The 23,933-nt window shown below is 47.3% G+C and overlaps 1 protein-coding gene across 15 annotated transcripts in view; it reads left to right on the top strand.

The window, feature by feature from the left end:
• The window catches only part of KSR2 (kinase suppressor of ras 2), a 442,470-nt gene that overhangs the window by 309,597 nt on the left and 108,940 nt on the right, over window positions 1-23,933 (top strand). The gene's annotated exons all lie outside the window — the stretch shown is intronic.

Genomic DNA, 23,933 nt, shown 5'->3' with positions numbered 1-23,933 from the left:
ATGCTGCTTCCTCAGGGTTCTGGGATCAAGTCACACCTACGAGGCTCTACATTCTTGAGCAGGTTTCCTTATTCTCTGAGCTAAGATGTCCTTGTTTTTAAAATTGTAACAATGACACCTTCTATCAGGAGGTGATGATAAAATGATCTGAAGTTTCCTTGGTTTGTTTGCTCATTCCTTTATTAAGCAGATTTTTTTTTTTTTGCCTTCAATTGAGCAGCTACTATGTGCCTGATACCTTTAGGCACCAAGTAAGACACAGCCACATCTTTGAGGAGCTTGTGGTCCAGGTGAGCTCGTCCTACAGCACTGGGAAGTGTGAGCCACCATTAGGCACTTAGTAGGTAGTTTGTCATTTAACGAGGCACTATTTTCAGCTGCATTGTACATCTGAAGAAACTGAGGCTCAGGGAGATTAGATAACAATCCCTGGGGGATGCTCCCCTTGCAGAGTCGAGCTGGCCCCCCTTGGTATAGTGGTCCCTGTGGGCTGGTTGTCCATGTTGAGGAGCCATTGCTCATGCTTCAGTGGCCTCGGGGACAACCCAGTCTCACATGTGGCAGCCACTGTGCCCAGACTTGGCTCCACTCTCTCCAGAGGGGCACCCATGGTGTCAGAAACTCTTTATCCGGCTGTCATACCTGTCTGTTGGCCTCAGATCCACAGAACCCCCGGGTTAATCTCCTGTCAACTGAATGGCCTGACACTGTCACCCTCTGCCCATCAAGCCTGCCCATTGCTTCTTCAAAGTTTCCTTTCCAGGGAGGTCTGCTGATGTAAGGTGGGTGGTGGAGCATGAGGCCAGGCAGCTTTGAGCTTTGCCCGATTCCCCCTTAGAGAATAGGAGAAGAGACTTGTGGTGGGGGGCTTGCAGAGGCGAGAAAAACCCAGAGAATCTCAGCTTCTCATGCCAGGAGGGGGCACAAGCCTTGGAGGCTGGTGTAGAGACCGCACAATATGGAGCCTTCTGAGGCTGCCCATCCTGAATCTGGTGCTGGCTTTGCCTCCTATCAGCTGTGCCTCTCTCTGGGCTCAGTTTCATTATCCACAAAAGGGGGATATGCATGCCCCCTTCCCCTCCGCCATTGGGAAGACTTCATGGGGTCATGCATACCAAGCTCTTAGTATGGTGAACACATCTCAGTTATGTCATTAGTTAATATTAGGGGGATTTCCTCTGTGCAAACTAGCCTAACCCGACTTTAATTTAATGCAACTAGACCTTCAGTCGAGACCATTCGGAGCCACACAGATCCTGGGCCAGCACCTGGGAGGCTGAGATGAGCCAGACACATCCCTTATCGAGGAGATTGTTGTCATTGGGCATAGTGACACAGGACACATCAGCCTGCAGGTATCACCACCACCCCACCAACCCAGGACGGGCCTGGCTGTGTCCAGGGTCCTGCCACCTACATGCCTGCCCATGGACTTCAGGCTGGTCAGAAGTCTGGGAAGCAGGCAGGGAAGCTGAGTGGCCAGAGAGGAGCTTGCAGGACCCTCTCCCTCTCAAGCGGGGAACTCCGTCCACCCTGTCCCCATCCCTATGTTCATCACTGCATTCTTCACTTTCTTCCTCGTTTCCTAGTCTTTAAGACACACATTCGGAAGGGACTGTTTGCTTCTTAAGGAAAGTGACCTCATGTTCCCAGAGCCAAGCTCAGTGTCTGAGCCATGAGTCAGCAAGTGCTCACCAGCAGAAGAAGAGAGGGAGACAGACAAGCAGTTTGAATATCAGCAGAAGTCACCAAGAAGTTGGTCTTAGTCCGTTCTGGCTGCTGTAACAAAATACCATCGACTGGGTGGCTTGAAAGACAGAAGTGTATTCCTCACAGCTCTGGAGGCTGAGAGTTCAAGGTTAAGATGCTGGCAGACCTGGGGACTGGTGAGAACCTATTTCCTGGTTTTCAGATGACCGCCTTCTCCTTGTGTCCTCACCTGGCAGACAGCAGACAATGTAAGCATGTTCTCTTCTGTCTTTTTATAAGGATATTAATCCCATTCCTGAGGGCTCCACCCTCATGACCTCATCACCTCCCAGAGGTCCTGCCTCAAACTCATCACATACTGGGTTAGGATTTCAACATGTGAATTTGTAGGTGGGGCACAAACATCCAGCCCATAGCAGAGACTATTTATATTTTGTTTGGATACCAAGGCTTTGCTGCTTTATTTAAAGTTTTGTAACTGTTCAGCTTTTATCTGTTCAGCTCTCCTGTACACTAGGCTCTGTCCTGACACTTTACGTGTATAGTTATATCACAGCATTGCACATCAGCCATGCCCCCCAACCTTGGGGTACAGACATTACCATCCACAATAAGAAAACAGAGAGAAGCAACTTGCTCATCATGCCCCCGCGACATATGAGCTCTTGATGTCACCCTCATTAGTGGGTAGATTTGGAGGATTTTTCTCATCCTGACCTTCCTTAGAAGGAGCCACTGTGACCCTTCCTCTTTTTCCAGAGGTGAGGGTCATGGCTGGAGAAGGAATCCAGGAGTTGGAGATAAAAGATTGAAGTCAGCACAGGGCACATGGAAGCTGTTAAGAAGCTTCCAGGGGCCATAGGCTAGGTGGACTAGCCACAAACAAGAAGTGGTAATCCTGAGCCTCCATTGTGTCAGTTAAATAGTAGTTACGTGGGATGTTTCTAGGCATCATGGGGAGAAGAAAGAATTCCAGGCTCAAACAAATTTGAAAATTCTGGGTTCCAACAAGTTAAATGAGGTCTCTTACTACAGGATTTTTCAAAGCTTATAATATTCTTTTTTTTAAGATTTATTGATTTATTCATGAGAGAGAGAGAGAGAGAGAGAGAGAGAGGCAGAGATATAGTCAGAGGGAGAAGCAGGCTCCATGCTGGGAGCCTGACGGGGGACTCGATCCCAGGACTCCAGGATCATGCCCTGGGCCAAAGGCAGGTGCTGAACCGCTGAGCCACCCAGGGATCCCCCAGCTTATAATATTCTTAATGTTCATTGTGACTTTTCAAAATTCAATGATCATGGAATCATAACTGTCTTCATGGAGCATCTCTCAGGGATAGCGTGGTCTATGTGAGAAATACTGGAAGAGGCTGAATTATATCTGCCAACCCCAAATGCTTTTAACTTGCAGGTCAGAGAAGCAGGGAGAATGCTTACCATGGTCTCCATCTAACGGCTTAGGAAACCAAGGCACAGAGAGGTGATGTGACTGGCTCTAGTTAGTAGAAGAGCACCCCTCAAAACCAGCCTAAACCCCAGCCCTGTGCTCTTGCCAACAGGCAAAGCTTCTTTGCAGAGCTCCCAGTTCCCTGCCCTAACATTAAAGAGCCCTTCTTTTAATGGATGAACCTTCTTCACTTTGGGCCTCATTGTTCTTTCTTTAGTTTCTTTTGCTTATTTCTGGAATCCACATGAGGCATAAAATAAACCCACTGTAATTTAGTCCAGCGGACGCCCTGCCCTCGAGTGATGGGGTAAACAAGTCTGGGATCCTTGTCAGCACCAGAAGAACTTTATGGATGTTGGACCCTGGTTGGCTTGCAGACAGAGTGTCCTGAAAGCCCAAATCAACCAGATCGCCAGAGTAACACTTACTCCAAGTTAGGGTGTATGTGTCTGTCCATTGACAGACTCTTGGGAGAACCTCAGAACATGCAAAGCTACGGAGGCCCCAGTGAGTCTGTTTGACTTCTTCTCTAGAAGCTGCCACCAATATTAGAAGAAAACATGAGAGATCAGAAGTCTTGAACATGGCCTGCAAATACATTTTGCTTGGTCCAAGCAAATGAGTTAATTTTCCCCCTGGATTAATTAAAAATTAGGAAATGTCATATTAAAGTCTGAATTTCTGGTTTCTCTTGGAAGAACCAGAAAACCCAGTAACACTGGATGCACATTCCTGCTTGGCCACAAAGGACCAGAGCTGAGTAGTGGTCACCCTCCTTATTTATTTATTATTTATTTATTTATTTATTTATTTATTTAGTCATCTCCTTTAGATTGGTCCACGATCTCCAACTTGCTACAGTTCCCCCCATTCCTGGTGTGTCCCCATTAACAAGGCAGATGCCAGCCGCCACCTAGCATTACAGACACACCATTGTAATATACATAATATATAATTATGTATGCTGATAGTAAATATATCAGTTGTATTCATGTTCATGAACAATTTCCCTCATCCATTTGTCTATGCAGGTTAGGAAAACAAGGGAAAAATCGAGAGGGCTCCTGTTTTATTTTTCTGACTTGTCTCTCATTTGTGTAACTTGTAGGCATTGAGGTTTCATGTCCTCACTCTGGATCAAGGACTGGCAAACCAATTTGGCTTGCCAATAAAATCTGGCCCACTGAAAACCACATGGTGCAGCCACTGTGGAAAACAGTTTGGCATTTTATGTTAGAGCTACCATACAAAAGTTAGACATTAGAACTACAATACAGCCCAGTAATTCCACCCTTAGCTATACACCCAGGAGAACTGAAAACAGGTTTTTTAAACAAATGCTTGTATACAAATGTTTGTAGAAGCACCATTCACAGGAGTCAAAAGGTGGAAACCACCCAAATGTCCATCAGTGGATGGATAAACAAAATGTAGTCTCTCCATACAATGGAATATTATTCAGCCATAAAAAGGAACAAAGCACTGACATCTTCTACAACATGGATGAGCTTCAAAAACACTGTGCTCACTTAAAGAAGCCAGACACAGAAGTCTACACAGCAATGATTCCATTTACGCGAAACGTCCTGAAAATGTAAATCCGTAGAGACAGAAGGCAGATTGGTGGTGGCCAGGGGCTGGGAGAAGCAAATGAGGAGTGGCTGCCCAATCAGTCTCCTTTGAGGGGTTTTGATTCTGGTTTGGAAGTTCGACAGAGGCTGACATTTGCACAACACGGACAGTATACTAAATGCCACTGAATTGTACATATTAAAAGTGTTTTATGTTACTCGAATCTCACCTCAATTAAAACAGAAAAATCTGGCCCACTGCCTGTTTTCTTGCCTGGCCGAAAAGCTAAGAATGTAGTTTTACATTTTTAAATACGTATAAAAATCAAAAGAAGGATCATATTTAATGACATGTGAACATTATGTGAAATTAATTTTAGTGTCCAGAAACAGTTTTATTGGAGAAAAGCCATACATGTGGTCTGTGGCTGCTTCTGCACTACAGTGGCAGAGTTAAGTAGTTGTGACAGAGACGGTGTTGCCCACAACATCTAAAATATTTATTCCTGGTACTTTACTGACCGAGGTTGCTGACCTCTGCTCTGGGTCCTTCTCAACCAGGTGAGGGAAGTCAGGTAGAAGCCAGATACGAGAATCGAGAGATGGGAGGGTCAGTGGGCTTGTGCCTGGAGGCAGAGGGGTGAACAAACAGGCCGCTCTCCATACCAGGTGTTGTACTTTCCTGTGGCTGCTCTAACAAAGGACCACACACTGGGTGGCTGAAGACAAAAGACAATTATTTTCTCCTAGCTCTGGGGCTTGAGGTCTTGAAGTCAAGTCATTGACAAGGCCAGACTCTCTCTAATGGGTCCAGGGCAGGAGCCTCCATTGCCTCTTGCTGACTTTTGATGCTTGCCAGCCATCCTTGGCATTCCTTGGTTTGTAGATGCCCTGTTCTAATTTCTGTCTGTCCTTACACAGCAATTTCTCTCTGTGTGATGTCACCTCCTCCTCCCTCTGTGTGTTATTGTGCTCTGAGTGGACATACATTTTGGGGGGACACTTCAAGCCAGTACATCAGACACCCCCAAGACTTTTGATTCTAAATAATGAGCCCAGGCTCTTCATGCCTTATCTGCTGCACTCTGAAGCTGAGTAGAATAAGCAGAGAGGGATATTAATTAAGTGCTAAATTAAATATTAATTAAGCACCTTCTAAGTGCTAAGCATCGTTCTAAGTGCTTGGTTAATCCTCCGAGGAACTGGTGAGGCACAAAGAGATTAAGCAAGAATCTGCCCAAAGTTTTAGTTGACATGTAGCAGAGCCAGGATGCCAACCCCAGGCAGCACAACTGACTCCAGAACTTTTATTAACTCTGGCAGCCACCTTGCAGGGTTGCTGTTTAAATTCTTATATTGTAAGTAAATAAGGGAATGATCTCAGCGATGGTTGAGAGGCTCGGCCAGGGTAAAGCTGAGATGGGAACTCAGGAAGCAGGACCTGGCTCTTACCAGCATAGGGGGGCAGCCCCTCCCTGAAACCCCCATGCCTTTAACACTCCCATTTCTTCCTTAGGTGGGTGGAGAAAATCTTTTTTTCCTGCCCTTACTCGAGGGTGATATCTAGGGATGAAGGGAGCCAGCAGATGCAAAACAAGTCACCTGGAGGCTTTGAGTGGGGCTCTGAAAACCCTGAGCTGGCTCCAGGCATTCACTTATGAAAACCCCTTTCAGACTTTAGAGAATCAAGGTCCTATTGACAAATGCAAAGATGTTGACATGTGCTTGGAGGCTGCGCTGCCTGTTCCAAGGTAAAAGGCGTCCATCAGGCCGGTGAATGTGCTTCCTCAGAGTTCATCAATCTTGCCTTTGTTTGGTACATAAGCGAGAATGATCACACTGAACACATCCATCATTAGGTTGTGTTCCTTTCCACAAGAATAGGAGCACCAGGTAGAGGAGACGAGGGTGTGGCCCAGGGGTGCATTCAGAGCCCAGCTCCATGGAGAATGGGGGCAGGTGTCAGAGCGAAGGCGCTCTGAAAGTGCATCTGATTGCATCCACACCCATCCATCAGGCCTGGATTCGGCACCTCTTCCTTTCCACACCGACTATCAGTCACGTGGCTTTTGAAAATCCTGAAAAGATTGCACCTTTGGATTTGGTTTGCTGAGCTTGAGAATTGGGAACTGGGGCCGCTTTGTGCATTTATGTTTTCCTCTTTGATATTTGCAGTCAGACCGTCTTTGAGCATTGGCCCTGGGTGTTTTCAGTGGCTCAGACTCATTCCTTAGTTATTGGCCAAGATTGGCTGTTCCGTCCTTAGTGACTGGGCTGAGTCAGTCACTTGGGAGCAGTGGCTTTTCTGAGCACTTGGGGAAACTTTGAGAAGTCAATGAGCCACTTGGCTAGTAGAACCTATGGCTGCTTTCTTGACCTCATGATGTCTGCAGGAGTGACAGACTTAGGCAACTTGTCCCCTCCACCCCCTGCCCCATGCTCACCATTCAGCCCACGCCCTTGATAAACAGTTGAGACTATGGTCAAGAACCTCAACACGTTTGAGGGTCACCTTCAGTGACTTCCTTCCTCTTGTGCATTCTTGGTATCTCTGATCTAGAGCAGTGGTTCTCAACTAGGGGCAGTTTTGCCCTTCTACCCCTTGAGGACACTTGACAATATCGGGAGACATTTTTGTTTGTCACAGTGGGGGAGCAGGGTGCTGCTGGCATCTGGTGGGTAGAGGCCAAAGAAGCCATTCGACATCCTGTGATGCTCAGGACAACCCCCACAACAAAGAATTATCCAGTCCCGAATGTCAACCATACCAAGGTCAAGGAACCCTGATCTAGGACATTTGTTCTCAAAGTGCAGTCCTTTGCAGCATCAGTTCACCCTGGAACTGGTTAGAAATGCAAATTCTGCTCCCCACCCCAGACTCAGTGAATCAGCGACTCTGGGATAAAGTACTGGTATTTCACCTAGTCCTGACCAATGCAAGAAGTTTGAGAAGCACTGATCTAGAGCAATCTGTGGTCTAAAAGGCCTGGAGAAGCAATAGGTCTGGTTTACATGGTCAGGATGTGACTCTGACTTCAGAGTATCTCAGTTGCATTTGAAGTTGCATCATTTTACAAATCGCTACCTCTCTACCTCAGGGCTCAGTGTCAGTCTGAGAGGCCAAGCACTTTCTAGGTAAATTAAGACCTGCTAAGTGACTGTAGAGAGAGTAGACCTTGGGCTTCTTTGGATGGTGCCTTCTCTTATGGGCTTGGTAGATGAAACTGCTTCCAGAAAGGGTGGGGCTTTGACTTTTATGGGATCTTGTTCACAGATATTACCACCATACCAGTTCCATTGCTTCAGGCCACTAGGCAAATAAACAGATTTGCGGGTTTCTTTCCTATGAAAAATTCCTGATAAAAGAACTGGCAAGAAGTCCCCCACTCCTCAATTCACTGGCTGTGTTGGGCAAATTACTGAACTTCTCTGATCTGCAGTTTTCTCTTCCGTGAAGTGGGATGTGATCTTGGTCTTTCTGGTTGCTAGGAGAGTCCTGTACGTAAGACCCCAGACCTGGAGCAGGTTCATAAATGCCCATTTACACTTGTCCTTTGAAGGAAGAGCTGGGAGACACATGGCAGTATTAGTTTCTTATGGTTGCAGTTTACTATAACACAATATCATAAATGTAGTGGCTCAAAACCACAGACTTATTCTCTTGCAGTTCTGCAGGACAGAAGTCCAAAATGAGTCCACTGGGACCAAAATCAAGGTGTCAGCAGGACTGGTTTTCCATGTCCTTCACAAGACTCCAGAGAAGATCTGTTTCCTTTCTTTTTCTGGCTTCTAGAAGCAAACAGCCCTCATTCCTTGGCTCACAGCCAGCCTCACATCATCTTTTCTCCCCCGGGGGTCAGTGAGGTCATAGAGCCTTCCTCCTGGGACTTTCTTTACTCCCTTTTATAAGGATACTTGTGATTACATGTAGGGCCCACTCGGATAATCTCCTCATCTCACTCTCCTTAATTTAATCCCATCTGCAAAGTACTTTTTGCCATATGCAGTCCATTCACTGGTTCTGGGCATCAGGACATGGATAACTTCGGGCAGGGGGCATTACTCAGCCTAGCACAATCTTAGCTCTTCCAGGCTGCCATAACAAAAACACTATGGATGGAGTGGCTTAAACAACAAACATTTTATTTCCCACAGTTCTGGAGATTGGGAAGTCTGAGATTCAAGTGCCAGCAGATTTGGTGGCTGATGACAGCCTGCCACCTGATTTGTAGCTGGCCTTCTTGCTTTGTCTTCATATGGCAGAAGGGGCAAGGGAGCTTTCTGGGGTCTCTTCTATTAGGGCACTAATCTCATTAATGAGGGCTTCACCCTCTTGACCTAATCACCTCCCCAAGGCCATACCTTCTAATACCATTGTTTTGGGGGTTGGGATTTCAACATGTGAATTTTGGAGGTACCCAGACATTCAGTGCATAACACACATTGTCTAAAGTCATTGGCAACTCTAAACACATTCTGCTGTAGGAGACCCAAGAGTGAAAAGACCCTTGCACTAAGGTATGGTTGCAGGGTGGTGTCTAGGTACCACTGCTTTTTTAGTGCTGCTCCTCACTTTATGGCTGATGAAGAGCAGCACACACCACCCTGTGAGTCTCAGCCTCCGGCGGCATCACATCCCCTGGGAACTCATTAAGATGCAGATCCTCAGGCCCTGCTCCAGCTTTAACTGAATCTGATCTCCTGGCAGTAGAGCCCAGTGATCTGTATTTTAACAAACTCCAGGTGATTCTGATACCTGCTTCAGATTTTTAAAATAAAGCTGTTAAAAAAAAAAAAAAAGTTTAAGCAGGCACCAGAATCCCTGGAGCTTGTTCACCTACTGCAAAGTTTACCCTTTTCAAACAAGTCAGTGAGTTTTAGTGTATTCCCAGAGCTGTGCCACCATCGCCACTATCTAATTCCAGAATGTTTTTATCACTCCTCCAAAGAAACCGCATACTCATTAACTGTCACTCCCTACTGTCCCTCCGTCAAGACCCTGGCAACCATTAATCTACTTTCCATCTTTATGGGTTTACCTATCCTGGACATCCATATAAATGGAATCTTAAAATATGTGGCCTTTTGTGTCTGGCTTCTTTCACTTAGCACAATGCTTTCAAGACTCATTTACGTTGTAGCATGAATCAGTACTTCATTCTTTTTTATGGCCAAATAATATTCCATTGTAGGGATGTGCCACATTTTGCTTCTCCATTCATCAGTTGATGGCCATTGGGTTGTTTCTGCTTTTTGACTCTTATAAATAATGCTGCCATGAATGCTCAAGTTTGAGAACCACTGCTATAGACAATCCATCAGAATTCAAAAATCTGGATCTTACTTTGCCCGTTCAGAAGACAGATTCTCCTAGAGTCTGATTCACATTAACCAGACTTTGGAGACTGATGTATAAAACTGGAATATCTGTGTATTAAGGTACAATGAGAACTTGCTATTACAGGCACTGCCTTTCTCAAGTATCAGGTGATTATCCTATTTCCTCTCTGTAGTCTGCCCTTCCTGGATGCCAGATTTTCTTCAGCAGGTTTCCTGGTGAATGTGGAATAGGGAGAAGGGAAGTTTGTTGCAGGGAATATTTGAAGGCCTCAGGCTGGGGCGGCCTGCTGTCTCTGAGTAGGGTTAACTGAGAGTTCAGGCGAATGGCCCAGGTTTAGATCCGGGCTCCACCACTTGTTAGCTGTGTGACCTAAATCGAGTTGTTCAACCTCTCTGAACTACTTCCCTCTTTGAGATAATAATAATGAGGATGTCATAGGATTATTGTGCAGAATAAATGAGATAATACCCATAAAGTGTTTGGTACTCGTGCCTAGTACCTGGCCTGTAAGTGGTGTGCTGCACCACCTCTGTGGCAATTAGCTATCTTGTGGTTGGGGTGGGGCTGCCCTAGGGACTGTAGCTGTCAGAAATCTGCTAGTCCCATCTGTCTCCATGACCTTGCATCAGGTCGGCTTTCTTCTGCTTATAAGTGAAACAACTCAAACTACGTTAAATGTTCAAAAATGAGGACTTGACAATAACTGGAGAAGATCCAGGGGCACCAGTAACAGACATACGAGCCTTTGGGTTGTCTCCGTCTTTCTGCTCTGCTTTTGAAGTGTGATGGCTTCCTTCTCAGGTGGGCCCTTCCAGCAGGTAAGGCCTGGGCCTCAGGTGTGCAGACCCACCTGCTTAATTAAACTACTCCAAGGGCTAGAGGACCTCTTAACCAAAAAAGGCGGGGGGGGGGGGGGAGGGGGTGGTGGTCCCAGGGCATTTCATGGACTCTGATTGGCCCATCTTGGGTCACATGCCTACCCTTGGACCAATCACCTCTGTCCCCCCAGGTGGGCTGGGAAGGTCAAGCCAACACCCATCCCTGCAGCTCCCTGCAGCTTTCTTTGCTCATCCTTTCATAGTTGGCTGAGCCCCTCTTCCAGTCTGTATATTTAATCCAGTTGTATCAGGCTCTGGACCTAGATCCCTTCGACTCTTTGGGCAGGGATTCTCAACTGCAAAACAATTGCCATTTGGAGCTGGATAGTTCTTGTGCTGGGGGCCATTTGCATACTGCAGGATGTTTTATAGCATCTCTGGCATCCACCCATTAGATGCCAGTAGCATCATCCCTTCTGAGCACTTACCCCCTAAAATGTCTCCAGATATTGCCAAATGTCCCGGGGGGAGGGGCAACAACACCCACTGCTGAGAACCACGGTTAATGTTTCTCTGTCCAATGATCCATTAGGAGTTGGGCTAGTTTCACTCTTGAAGGGTCAACTTCTTTGCTTATCTTCAAGGTTTTGGGGAGTGAAGTTTCTCTGTACCTCCTCAGGTCCCCCTCCCAAACTGACAACACTTCTCACTGAGAAACCGTGGCCCCATGGCAGCTGAGGTCCCCTCTCTCAGGGGCCTCCCTTCCACAGCTGCCACATCAGGGCCAGGGCCAGTCACATCTCCAGCACTTCAGTCCCATTTTGGGATGCTTTGGGGCATGGACACCCTGCCCTGCCGCTGGAATGTGATCCATTACAAGACCGTCTCCACCACAGTCTGCAAGCCACAGACAGTGTGACCCGTCTCTGGTTGGTGCTTTGAGCGTCAGGGAGCTGAAAGAGGGAGAGGATCTATTATGTGAAGTTCAGACCCAGGATGTCTTGGGTTTCTTGAAGCTAGACCAGGGTCTCTCACAGCAAGCTCTCCTGGTCCATCCTTGCTGAGCCCAGTCAGGCAGTAAATCCCAAGGAACGACTCTGTGTGGGGAACTTCTCAGCAGCCCTTTGTTCTACGGACAATTAAGTTCCACTGAACATTAGCTACCGGGCGGCTGCATAATTAAAAAGCATCACATTTCCACTGGGGGAGAATTTCAGCTCAAGCGACTCAGAATGGCTCTGATTTAAGATCCATAAACTCAGTTCAAGGCAATAAATATGTAAGTAATTGATGATGTAGTGTGCAAGGAACGTAAGACCCATCCATCACACATCCATCCATAGGGAGGGCTATGGACACGCTCTGAGAACAGGACAAGAAGAGGGGAATAAATGGCCAGAGGGACCTAGACAGTTCCACCCTCCCCATAACTCACTGCTGTTCTCCGCTGAGTTGTGGCCTCGTTCCCTACAAAGCCTCATCCCCAGGTTTTGTCTTCTCAGGCCAGAGAGAAGGGCCACTGGACAAAGCTGCCAACAAACCGCCACCTTTTAATGCCTACCTACTATGTGCCCAGCACTTGCTTCATCCATATCCATGGATGGTCCTTAGGGAAACTGCAAGATGGGTGCTATGACTCCTGTTTTACAGAGGAGGAGGTCCAAAGGGGGGAAGACGAGACAAAGCAACACAAGGGATACAGATGCAGTGAAATGCCGGAACACCTGCACCCCAACGTTTATAGCAGAATCTGGATTTCAATTCAGGTCTGCCCCTGTGGATTAATTCCATTTTGTCCCTCTGCTTCTTGGGCAAAAGAGGGGGCTTGGGCGCCTGGGTTGCCTGCATTCATTGCGATCCACAAACGGGTCCTGTCACCCGTTTCTGGGTCCAGATGTCAAGCCCAACTTGTAGATTCCAGCCTGTGGTCTGCATGTCCCCCACCGCTGCCCCCCCCCCCCCCCCATGCCTGTCACTGATACTGCTGTTTCTGTTGGTTTGTTTCAACGTGAGACCATTTACAATTGAAATTGATGGAGCACAGGGCTGGCTGTTTTTCTCCCTTCACAGGGACATTGTGGTGATGGCAGCGTGGGGCCTCTGTCTGTCAGCTCTTGTTTTGTCCTCATGTAAGCCTGAGCCTGGCACAGTAAGCCAGCCTCTTCCAATTAGCATTTTCCTTTGGGTCAAGGAGACAGATCCTTTATCTGTGTGGTCTGAGATGGCTCTGCAGTGCTCCCCGGGTTTCCAGCTGCCTCTCCTCAGGGCTTCTCTCCCAGGAGGAGTGCACAAGAAGACTCCCTTACCGACTCTGCTAATGGGCTCTCTTCCTCATTAGCTGGAGAGACAGTGATGCTCATAAGTGTTAGGACTCCCCAGTGAAGGACAGCTAGGTTCCAATCCCAGGAGAACACTTTTCCTTAGCTGACTCCCAGACTCAGTTTCCCCATTTGCAAAATGAGATCATTAGTACTTAACTTATGGGGCAGGTCATTCACTCATTCATTCATTCATTCATTCATTCATTCATTCATTCATTATCTATGGAAGTGCCACTCTGTGCCCATCACTGTGCTTGCTGTGGAGGATGCAGGAGGGAATGAAGGACACATGATTATTACAGCCAGTGAGCAAACACGTGCCAAACACTTAGGCCAGGGGGCCCGCAAACGTGACTGCACATTAGTATCACCTGGAGATCTTCTAAAATTTTCAAAGCCAGGCCAGAGCTCACACTGTTAAATCAAGGGTCAGCCAATGTGACGGTAGAGCCAGATACAGGCTCTATATCTCTGTCCTGGCTCCTCAGTTCTGCTCTTCCAGTGCAAAGGCAGCCGTAGACACTGGGCGTGGCTGTGTGCCAATAAAACTTTATTTATAAAACAGGCCATGGGCTGGATGCATGGCCCAGGGGTCAGCAAACCCTGGGTTCAGGGGTCAGGGGTCAGGGTTTGCCAACCCTTACATTAAACCACAGTATGGGGCAGGAGTGCAGGCAGGCATCAGATGATTCCAGTATGCTGACAGTTTTGGGAAGTGACCTGGGCAATGCCTGGTCTGCATTAGCCCTTATTCGTTTTACTAATGTGGCTCAGAGAAGCAGTTAGGGCCAAAAAGAGGACAATAACCCTGATTCCAAATCCCATTCTTTTGATCACTCTGCTTCTCTGTTTGATAGCTCTCAGAGCCTCGGTTTCTCCATCTGTAAAATGGGATCAATGTGCAAATTAACTTAAATGCTAGGTCTGCCCTCTGGAGGGGCTCTGTCAGTGGTACCCATTATAGGCAGGAGTCAAGAGGAGCTGAAAATGGTCCAGGGGCCCCAACTCTGAGGGAGCTGAGGAAACTCTGGAGCCCTGGACAGACAGGCAAGTGGGGAAAGGTTTGGGAGAGGAAGTGCTTGGGCTCCATTTTGGGGCAGATGGGCTAAAGTTTGGTCTGCTGCCCAGTTGTGGTCCCAGCCCTGGTCAGAGCTTGAGGGTTGGGGCTGGAGGTGTAGATGGGTGGTCAGGGCAGAGTGGGGCCCGTGTGAAGAAGTAAAGCCTCATTCAGAGGGTTGGGCTGCTGGCTTATTTTTGCTGGAGTTAACAAGGAGAACGTTCACCTCTCAGCTCTAAGCCAAACTCTACAGGGGACACTGGACACATAAGGATGAATCATTAACTGCTCCTACTCTCGAGGAACTCATGGTCAGGGGTGGTGGGGAGAACAGATTCCTAAGCAGAGGCTGTCCATGTAGGGAGGCAACTGGCCTGGAGGGGTAAGCACGGTATGCTACATGAGGGGCATGGCAGAGGTGCATTCAGGGAGGGCTTCCTGGAGGAGCCACACCTGGGCTGGATCTTGGAAGAGGAGTTGGATGGGTCAGGCTAAGAGAACTGGGGGAGGGGGTAGAGAAGCATGTTCTAGAAAGAGAGAACAGCATCTTTGAAGGTAAGAGGTGCAAAATAGCAGATCCATGGTGTGAATGTGACTTGAGGAGGGCTGGGCGCGGGCTGGAGACAGCTGTGGGGCCATGAGCACCATGACTGGCCCTTTCCTCTGTACTGCTGCCTTCCAGATGCACGGAGCATTTTTGTCCTTTTTGGCCAGCTTCGGCCTATTCTTTCTCCCTCTCTGACCTTTCCCTGTCACTTGAGTGGTAGATATGACCTATAACAAAGGTCCTTGAGACAACAATTGTGGATACACCAAGCCCACTCAAAGGATCAGATTTAAGGAACCCACATGCCCCCCATACACACACACCAAACTCCAACAGCACGTATTTCCTTATTGATAATTTATTTCCCAAATAAACCAAGGTGGGTCCATTATCTTCATGAGATTCTTCTGGATTTTGAGATACCATTTTCTTCCCTTTTTTGTATTTTAATTTTATTATCTTATTACATAAGCCTCTTTTGACATTTCAGGATGATCCCCCCCCCCTCCTCTTTCCACACCACAGCAGAAAAATTATACCAAGAGGACATTTGTGGGGAGGGTTTGGGGTAAGAATACGAGAAGAAAAGAGAGGTTTCCCCGATACATCTTATTTTTAGGATCGAGGGAAGCTTGATCATTAATGCCACTCCCCACTCCAATCTGTGGGGTGGTGGCTTATGGACTTAGAGGCCCATTGCCTCACTTTTCCTGTTATGCTCCCCATGAGCCCCCGCGTCTCCCAACCTCCCTCCCCTCCCTGTATGCACCCCTCCTCCCTGCCTCTCACTGTTAACATCTTGGATTCTCCATCCATCATCCCCACAAGGAAGATAATTACTCATATGGCACCCAGGTCTCCCATTGTTTGGTTACGAGGTTAAAAATCCCTGATACACTTTAATAAATTCAGCAGTGAGCACATTATAAAATGTAATTAAATCCCTCAGCCATCCTCTCTTTCTTTACCGGCCGTGAAATTTAATTGAGGCCACCTGAGGGGGCTGAGATAAATCACAGGTGATGACTCTGGGATTCACGTCCCTCATCGGGAGAGGGAGTGATGGCCTCACCGTCCCCACCCTGATTAGTGGGCAACGCAGGGGATCCCAGTTCTGCCGGGACCTGCCAAGACTCAGACACAGGTGGCAATGGGCTTCTTAAAGGGGGAGAATGATGTTAGTTTGTCCCCTATCTCGAAGGTGCTTCCAGTTTGTCTTCAATATTTAAAAAAAAAAAAAATTGTGACCTGGGGCCAGAAAGAATGGGTGTGGAGAACTTTGTGATTCCCTGTCATGTCTTCCCTTCCCACCCTGTGTCCGCACCTTCCTGCCTATTGCCCCCACCAGCGCTTTGTCTGCTGTGCTACCATTTATTTGCTCAGTGCCCTGACTGCTCATCTGTCCTTCCGAGGTAGGCTTCTGCCTTGAGACACTCTCAAGAAGGCACTTTCTCCGTCTCTCCCCGTTGGCCATGACCAGCACCACCACCCCTCCAACTGTAACTTATACGTCCTCAAGGTCTTCTCTCTGCCTGATAAAGTGACAACTGGATAATCATATTAATTAGCCCCGTCAGAAGTGGCAAGAAGAGAGAGTTAATTTGCCTTCCCCTCTGCTTTCACAAGCTGACATGGATTTCAGCAGTGGCAGGTAATCAGAGACACTGCCTCCTCTTGGATTATTCTATCAGGAGTGAGGGAGGGCTAGGAAGTCAGTCTCGGGGCGAGACTGGTATGGGTCAGAATCTTAGCTGGAGGGGCACCTGGGGGGCTCAGTGGTTGAGCATCTGCCTTCCGCTCAGGTCGTAGATCCCGGGATCCTGGGATCGAGTCCCACATCAGGCTCCCCACAGGGAGCCTGCTTCTCCCTCTGCCTATGTCTCTGCCTTTCTCTCTGTGTCTCTCATGAATAAATAAAGTCTTAAAAAAAAAAAAAAGGATCATCGCTGGACTGCTTACTGGTGCTACCGTGACTCGCTCCTCTCTTCTGTAATATAGGTGTTAACATGACACAGCCCATAGGCTGCTAGGATGAGGTGAGTGGAAGGATGCACACTTTGGCTTGGAGAGTGCAGGGCATTTGTCCAAGGATTGTCACACCATGTAAGTGGCGGAAGTGGATCTACAATCCAGGTCTTCTGGCTTCAGAGAAAAGAATCCTTTACAATGGATACGTACATTGAATAGTCACATTGTAGACTTTAAATATCTTATAATTTTATTATTTGTCAGGTGTACTTCAGTAAAACTGGAGGGGAAAAAAAAGGTGGGGAGGGAATCTCTCCCCCCCAAGGAAATGAGTTACACAGCCTTAAACCAGGGGTTGACACATTTTTCCTATAAAGAGCCGGGTAATAATTATTTTTGGCTTTGTGGGCCATACCATGTCTGTCACAGTCACTTAACTCTGCTGTCCTGGTGTAGAAGTAGTCACAGATGATGCGCAAATGAATGGGTGTGATAGTGTGCCAATTGAGCTTTACCTACAAAAGCAGGTGCAGGGCTGGATTTGGCCTGCAGGTAGTAGTTGGCCCGGCCAGCCAGTCAGCCAGTCTTTGGAGAACTTTGTCCTGTTCTAACTGGTGTGTTAATCCTCGAAGAAATAATAACATTAATAATGTTATTATTAGTTTCTGGTAATAATAATGTAGTGCCAACTACATTAGTTGGCACTCAGCTGAGCCCCTTGCTGACTACATGACCCCTCCTCGTCCCCCTAAGATCTTATGACTCCCTTTTCCCAGGAGGCAAAACAGAGGTCAAAGTGCCTCAAGCCTCCTCTCTAGTAAATGGCAGAGTTGACACAGGATCTGCTTACGGCCAAGTCCCACACTCTCTCCCACACTCCACTGGGCAAGTTGATGACCTGGGAGCCCTTCTTGTAAATAGGCTCCCCTGTCTCTAAAGGAGGTCCACATTCAGGGCCTTGTCACTAGTTTAAACGCCCTACACAGGTGGATTGGTGTGGTCCTGATGCCTCCATTCCTGCAGTTTTCATATTTCTAGACAGATCGCTTCCCCATGCTCTTTGCTTTGACTCAATACCATGGGAATCCCTGACTCTCCTCCCAATGGTCTCTTCCATCAGGAGCAAGCAGCACTGTCCTTGCTCACTCCTCACATCTCTTACCCAAGTCAGCCCCCTCTGCCCGAGTCTTCCCCCGTGACGTGGCCCTCAGGCAGTCTTAGGGATGTATGCATTGACCAGTACCAGGTGGCTCCATGGGTGCCTCCATAGCCACTGACAGCCCTAGATAATGAAATCTGGATATTGGGAAGGGGGTTTAGATGTCTCAGGGAGGAAATGATGTCCAAAGACACAAAGAAAAACCCATTTTGGCTTCAAAGAACCATGGAACCGTAACCTTTAGAGACAGTACATAATTAAAAAACTTTGAGATCTGACATATTTGAATTGGATATTAAAGCAAATAGAGTTATTCCCTGCTATGTGAGTCATATCATGAGCAGCTTTAGCTGAGGATTGTTTGGCCCATTGGATAAATTGGGGGGGGGGGATTTTAGCTGGCGACTGGCCTATGACCCCAAAAGACAAGTTCCATGGTCTAAGTTTTATTAGTTTCTGGTATCTCCTATCATGTCCCTGGGTTGGAAGCTTATGGGCAGCTGGAAAAACTTCCATTTTATTTGTGGTGTTTCTGAGGATGAGCTCTCTGGGTTTGACTGCCCTGGCTCAAGCCCCAGCTCAGTGAAGATGGAGTTATGGAGATTAAATGAAATAAATACATCTAAAGCACTTAATCTGAGTCCTGCCATGCAGTAGGTGCTCAATTAATGTTAGCTGTGATTATTAATAGTTTTCTGTGCTCAGAGGTCTTTATCTCCATGGAAACATGTAAGGCTAGCATAGCTTCTATCCGAGAGGGTTGAGAGGCTCAGAGGCTGCAGCAGAGAGCTTCTTTCGGTCTCTTCTAGCTCCAGAACTATATCATTTAAACAATAATTCTTACGCTTGCCTCAGAAAAAGACATGCTATGGGAAGATAGTGTGGTGTAGGGATGCAAGGAAACTGAGTTCAATCCCCAAAGTGTGCCAATACCCGCTGTGGGACTCTGAATAATTCACATTTTCATTTTCCTTACGTTTAAACTAGGAATACAACCTCATAGGATTGTTTGGATTAAGTGAAGAAATGGCTTCCAGAGGCATATCCCCGCTTGGGAGTCATACCGATAAATAAAACCGAGCTCATTGCTCCCCTGCTTGCCAGGCAGCCGACTGATGACTCTGGGGTGTGGATTTTTTATTGGGGCCTGCAGCTAGCATCATGACAGCTCAAGTGGGAAAGCCCTGGGCTGGGAAGAGAATGGCCTTGTAAGGGTCAGGGCTGATGCTTTGGACCACTGTGGATGGGGAGTTGGAGGATGGGGAGGAGGGTTTGGTGGGGGAATGGGGGTGCTCAACCACAGCTTGACGGGCTATTCTCCCCTTGGCCACCAGAGGGAGCTCTTCAATGAGTGAGACCACCCCCACCCCCCAAACACACACCTCTACCCCCAGCATCAGGCCTCTGTTTTGTTTTGTTTTGTTTAAGATTTTGTGCATTTATTTGAGAGCCAGCGAGAGAGCACAAGCAGGGGAAGTGACAGAAGGAGAAGAAGATGTGGGGCTCCATTCCAGGACCCTGGGTTCATGACCTGAGCCTAAGGCAGATGCTTAACTGACTGAGCCACCCAGACCTACTTCGGGGTTCCCATCGCCCTAAAACAAATGCCAAAGTCCGTACTGTTTTATTTCCCTTATGAAATGTATCACTGTTTGAAATTACCTTGGGCTTTTGTTTACTCACTATCTGACTCCCTCACTAGACTCTAGGCTCAGAAAATTTAATTATCCTGTTCACCATACACCCACCTCCTAAAACTGTCACCCGCACAACAAAGGTGCTGTATTGGTTTCCTATGGCTGCCATAACAAATGACCACAAACCTGATGGCTTGGAACAACACCAATTTATTACCTTAGTTTTGCAGATTAGACATCGAAAATTCGTCTCACGGGGCTGAAGTCAAGGTGTGTCGGCAGGACTGCTTCCTTCTGGAAGCTCCAGGGGAAAATCATTCTCTTGCCTTTTTCTAGCTCCCTTGGTTCTTAGCTCTCTCCATCCTCACAGCCAGCAACTGTCATGTTGCCTTCCTGAACACAGACCCTCCTGCCACTCCCCCTTTCATACATGAGGACTCATGCTTACTTTGGGCCCATCTGGATAATCCTTAATTTAATCACATCTGCAAACTCTCTTCTGCCTGTTAGGTGACTTACCTAGAGGTTCCAGGGATTAGGACATCCTGGGGAGGGGTGTGAGCATTATTCTGCTCATCAAAATATTGTTGGCTAACTGCAGGGGTGAAATGAACAGCATCCTACTACATCACCTGCAGGCCTCTGCAGCCCTTCCCTGAGCTTAAAAGGGTCAATGTTCAGCATTTCCTTTGTTCCTCCCAGACAGAGGTAGGAGGCGTGGACACTCTAGAATGGTTTGAGCTCCGTGTATCTGGAGAGCAGTCTCGACTAGAAGCATCCGGTTCGTTCTTCCTTTCTGTGGTTCCAGTCCCAACTCAATCACTAGCTATGGACGATTGAGTATTGCTTCTAAGCCTCAGTGTTCCCATCTGTGAAATGGGGAAAAAAGTAGCCGTCACTTATCAAACCCAAATTCCGTGACCTGAATTAAAAACCCCACTGCTGGCCTTTATTTGCTGTGTAACTTCGGGCAAATGGTGTAACTTCCTGATTTATTTGTTGGGGTGATGGGGTGATGGGGTAATAATCATAGCAGCTGCTATGTTCCATCCAACATGCAGTGGATGGATTACATGAGGTAATGTACGTAAAGGGTTTATTTGGCAATAGTCCTTGGCACACCGTAGTGCTCAACAAAAAGCATATCTATTTTTTTTTCCTCATTTCTCCTCTTCTTCTTTGTCTTCAGCATTTTTTTTCTCTCTTACTTTTGCCCCTCCTCTTCCTTGGCTTTATCATCCCGTTTTTACCTGGTGTCTCTGGGTTAAATGTTTCTAGATATTTTTCGCACATCTGGCTCTTCTGTTAGCCTGAGCTTCTTCCCACCAGGTCAGAGCCCAAGCTTCTCATTTCAAAGCTCTATGTAATGCACATGCTTTATTAATGTTGGTTCCTTGTGTCAAGGCGTCTGTCTATCCGTCTGGCCTCTTGAGGGGGTTTCGAAGACTGAGGCCCCTTTCTGTATGGGAGAGAGCTGCTGAGAAGGCATAGACAGGGAACTGCAGAAGGAGAAAAGAACCCTCCCTCCCTCCAGCACTCCCTCTCTGTGGAGCACTGGAAATGAAAACATCTGAGAACAGATTTCTATTATTCTACCCCTGGGACTGAAGGCACCAGGGACGCACACAATTCTGCCTCCGTGTCTGCATGACTTGTTATCAGAAAATTAGAGTAGAAAAGAAGCTTTTGTTCAGCTATGGAGACATCTTAATAGGCGCTTTGATTGTTAAACAGAAGTTTCTGTATCAGTTTAATTGCTGTAAATGCTGTTTGCCTTCTCTGTTATGATAAGGCCTGGATTTTCATAGATCCCCCCCCCCCATTCCCTTTAAACAGTTTTCCTTTGCTTTAAGGCTTGAGTTGGCAAGTTTAATGAAATCCACACGAAGGAAGTGAAGAGAGGATCTCTAAGTTCAGATCTGCACACCCACGTCCGAAGCCGTGTGCTGGTTATTATTGCTTGAGACTAATGATGCTGTAGCTGTGCTGTGTAATTGACGGAATTCACCCCTCCAACCAGATACCGGGAAATGAAACCAAACGACTCAACTTAATTACTTCTACTTCTCGAGAAGGGGCTGTAATTGAGAATAACAGCATAACCGGGATATGAATCTAAACGTGAGATGTGCTTATAATAAAAGAGGATTTGTTCTTTGCGGACTTGAGCCTCAGAAATACCGTCTTGGCGTCTTGGGGTGGGGGGGTAGGGAGGAGGGAGGCGAGTGGCTAGGGAAGTGGAAAACATCTCGGTGGGGGATTCTCAACCTTGGCATTTTTGACATTCGGGGCTGGTTAACTCTTTGATGTAGGGGCCAGCCTGCGCATAGTAGGATGTTGAGCTGCATCCCTGGCCTCTACCTGCTGGGTGCCAGCAGCACTTCCCCACTCCACTGTGACAACCAGAATTATCTCCAGATATTGCCCAATGTCCCCTGGGGGCCAAAAGTCACCTTGGTTGAAAACACTGAACTTAGGAGCAATTGCAGAATTACCCCTCGAGGTTCTGTGGCTGCCTAGTGTGTGACCTGTAGGGTGTCACTGCATTTCTCTGAGTGCCCTGAGTGTCTTCCTGTGTAGGGAATAATGAGAACACTGCGAGAGGCATAGTTTCCAGGTCTAAACTGTGCAGCATAATGCCTAACACATATTGAGCGATCAATTAACTCAGTGCTTCTATCATAATACGCTTGGGCTCAGCAAACATATAGGAAGTACGTTGCTTCTGGTGGTGCAAAGATGAGGATGAGGTCCCAGTCCTTGCAGAAGGGGCCCATTTATGCACACTTGTTGGTACCGCTTTATTCTTCACCCGTGGCAGACATTGCTAATCAATCTTGGTGTTCTTTTCTATTGGGTCTCAGAATCATTGTCAACACACTTTTCTAGACAGCTACTACGAATGTCCCATGAGATGAAGCCCATTCGGCACTCCTAGCTTTGTAGATTCCCCATGACGAGGCTGTGTATCTGAGCTAACTACCACTTTCTCTTCAGCCCAGCTGTCCCATCTGCACCTGCCCCAGCGCTGGAGAAAGCATTTTAAGGAATTAGCAAGTAGCATCCGTCTTCCCAAATCAGACTTAAGTCCCCAAATGAGATAGGAATGGAAAGAAGACTCTTTTTTGAAAATTGGGTTTTTTTTTTCTTTCTTGTCTTTCTTGTTTCCCTCAGAAACTGGAAAAAGTGGCAAAATGGCTTGGACTTCCTTTTAGTTATACTAAAGGAAATTCCACTGGCTATGATGCTGATTGATATATCACGCTGTCTCTCTCGTAGCTTTTCTCTGCCCTTTGGGCTTGGAAAATCACTAGCTCTCCCAGAAAGGGTCCCAGCCTTACAAGGGCAGAATTGGAGTTTCTGGAAACAGCTCTCAGGTGGCTGTCGACAGCGTCATTAGACAGAAGAGAGGAGTGAATGGGTTGGGGGTCAAATATTCCCTGACATCCCCAGTTCCGGGTGAACACACCACTCCATAACAATGGCTGTGAAAAATGAGGTAGGTATTTGTAGCCCCAAAAACAGGGAGCTGGCTCCATCTACCTGGCCTAAGAAAGGAGAGCTGGTGTGTGGATCAGCCACTCGCTTCCTCTCTCCCTCGCTGGTGGAGATTTCACACACAGCACAGCTTCATTTCTGCTGTTGTTTCACACCTCCCCAGGGCCTTTGAGGTCTGAGAGGAGGGATGTGAGGGCGGCTGGCTGGTGGAGTGAAGGCCGGGGCTGGTGCTCAGCATCTGCGGAAGAAGTCCCAGAACTCAGTCAGAGGTGGAGTGATAGCAGAAGTCCCTGGGATTTAGCCTCAGGCATGAAAGGAAAGACCAGAGCCAGGCATCCAGTCTGAATGAAATCTGTGTGATTTTTTTGTTTCTTCCTCATTCCCATTCATCCATCAGCCTATCTATCTATCTATCTATCTATCTATCTATCTATCTATCTAATCTATAGATACATACATCTACCCACCCACCAATTCACCCATCCATCCATCCATCCATCCATCCACCCACCTACCCACCCATCCATCTACCTATTCATCTGTCTTTCCACCTACCTATCCAATCACTTGTCCACCCAATTATCGAAATATTCATCCATCCATCCACCTACCAATCCATGTATCCATTCATCCACCCATCCATCCATTCATTCATCCAACCACCCACCTACCCATCTGTCCATCTACCCACTCATCTGACCATCCACCCACCTATCTAAACATTCATCCACCCATCCCTCTATCCACTCACTTACCAATCCATCTACTCATCCATCTATCCACCCACCCTTCCTTTTACTCCTCAATCCATCCACTTGTTTCTTTACTTTTTTTTAGAGAGAAGTGGGGGGAGGAGCAG

The sequence above is a fragment of the Canis lupus genome, chromosome 26 (assembly GCF_003254725.2).
Source record: "Canis lupus dingo isolate Sandy chromosome 26, ASM325472v2, whole genome shotgun sequence".
NCBI classification, from domain to species: domain Eukaryota; kingdom Metazoa; phylum Chordata; class Mammalia; order Carnivora; family Canidae; genus Canis; species Canis lupus.
Note: the sequence above shows the minus strand (reverse complement) of the source record. Positions and strands in the feature narration are given on the sequence as shown.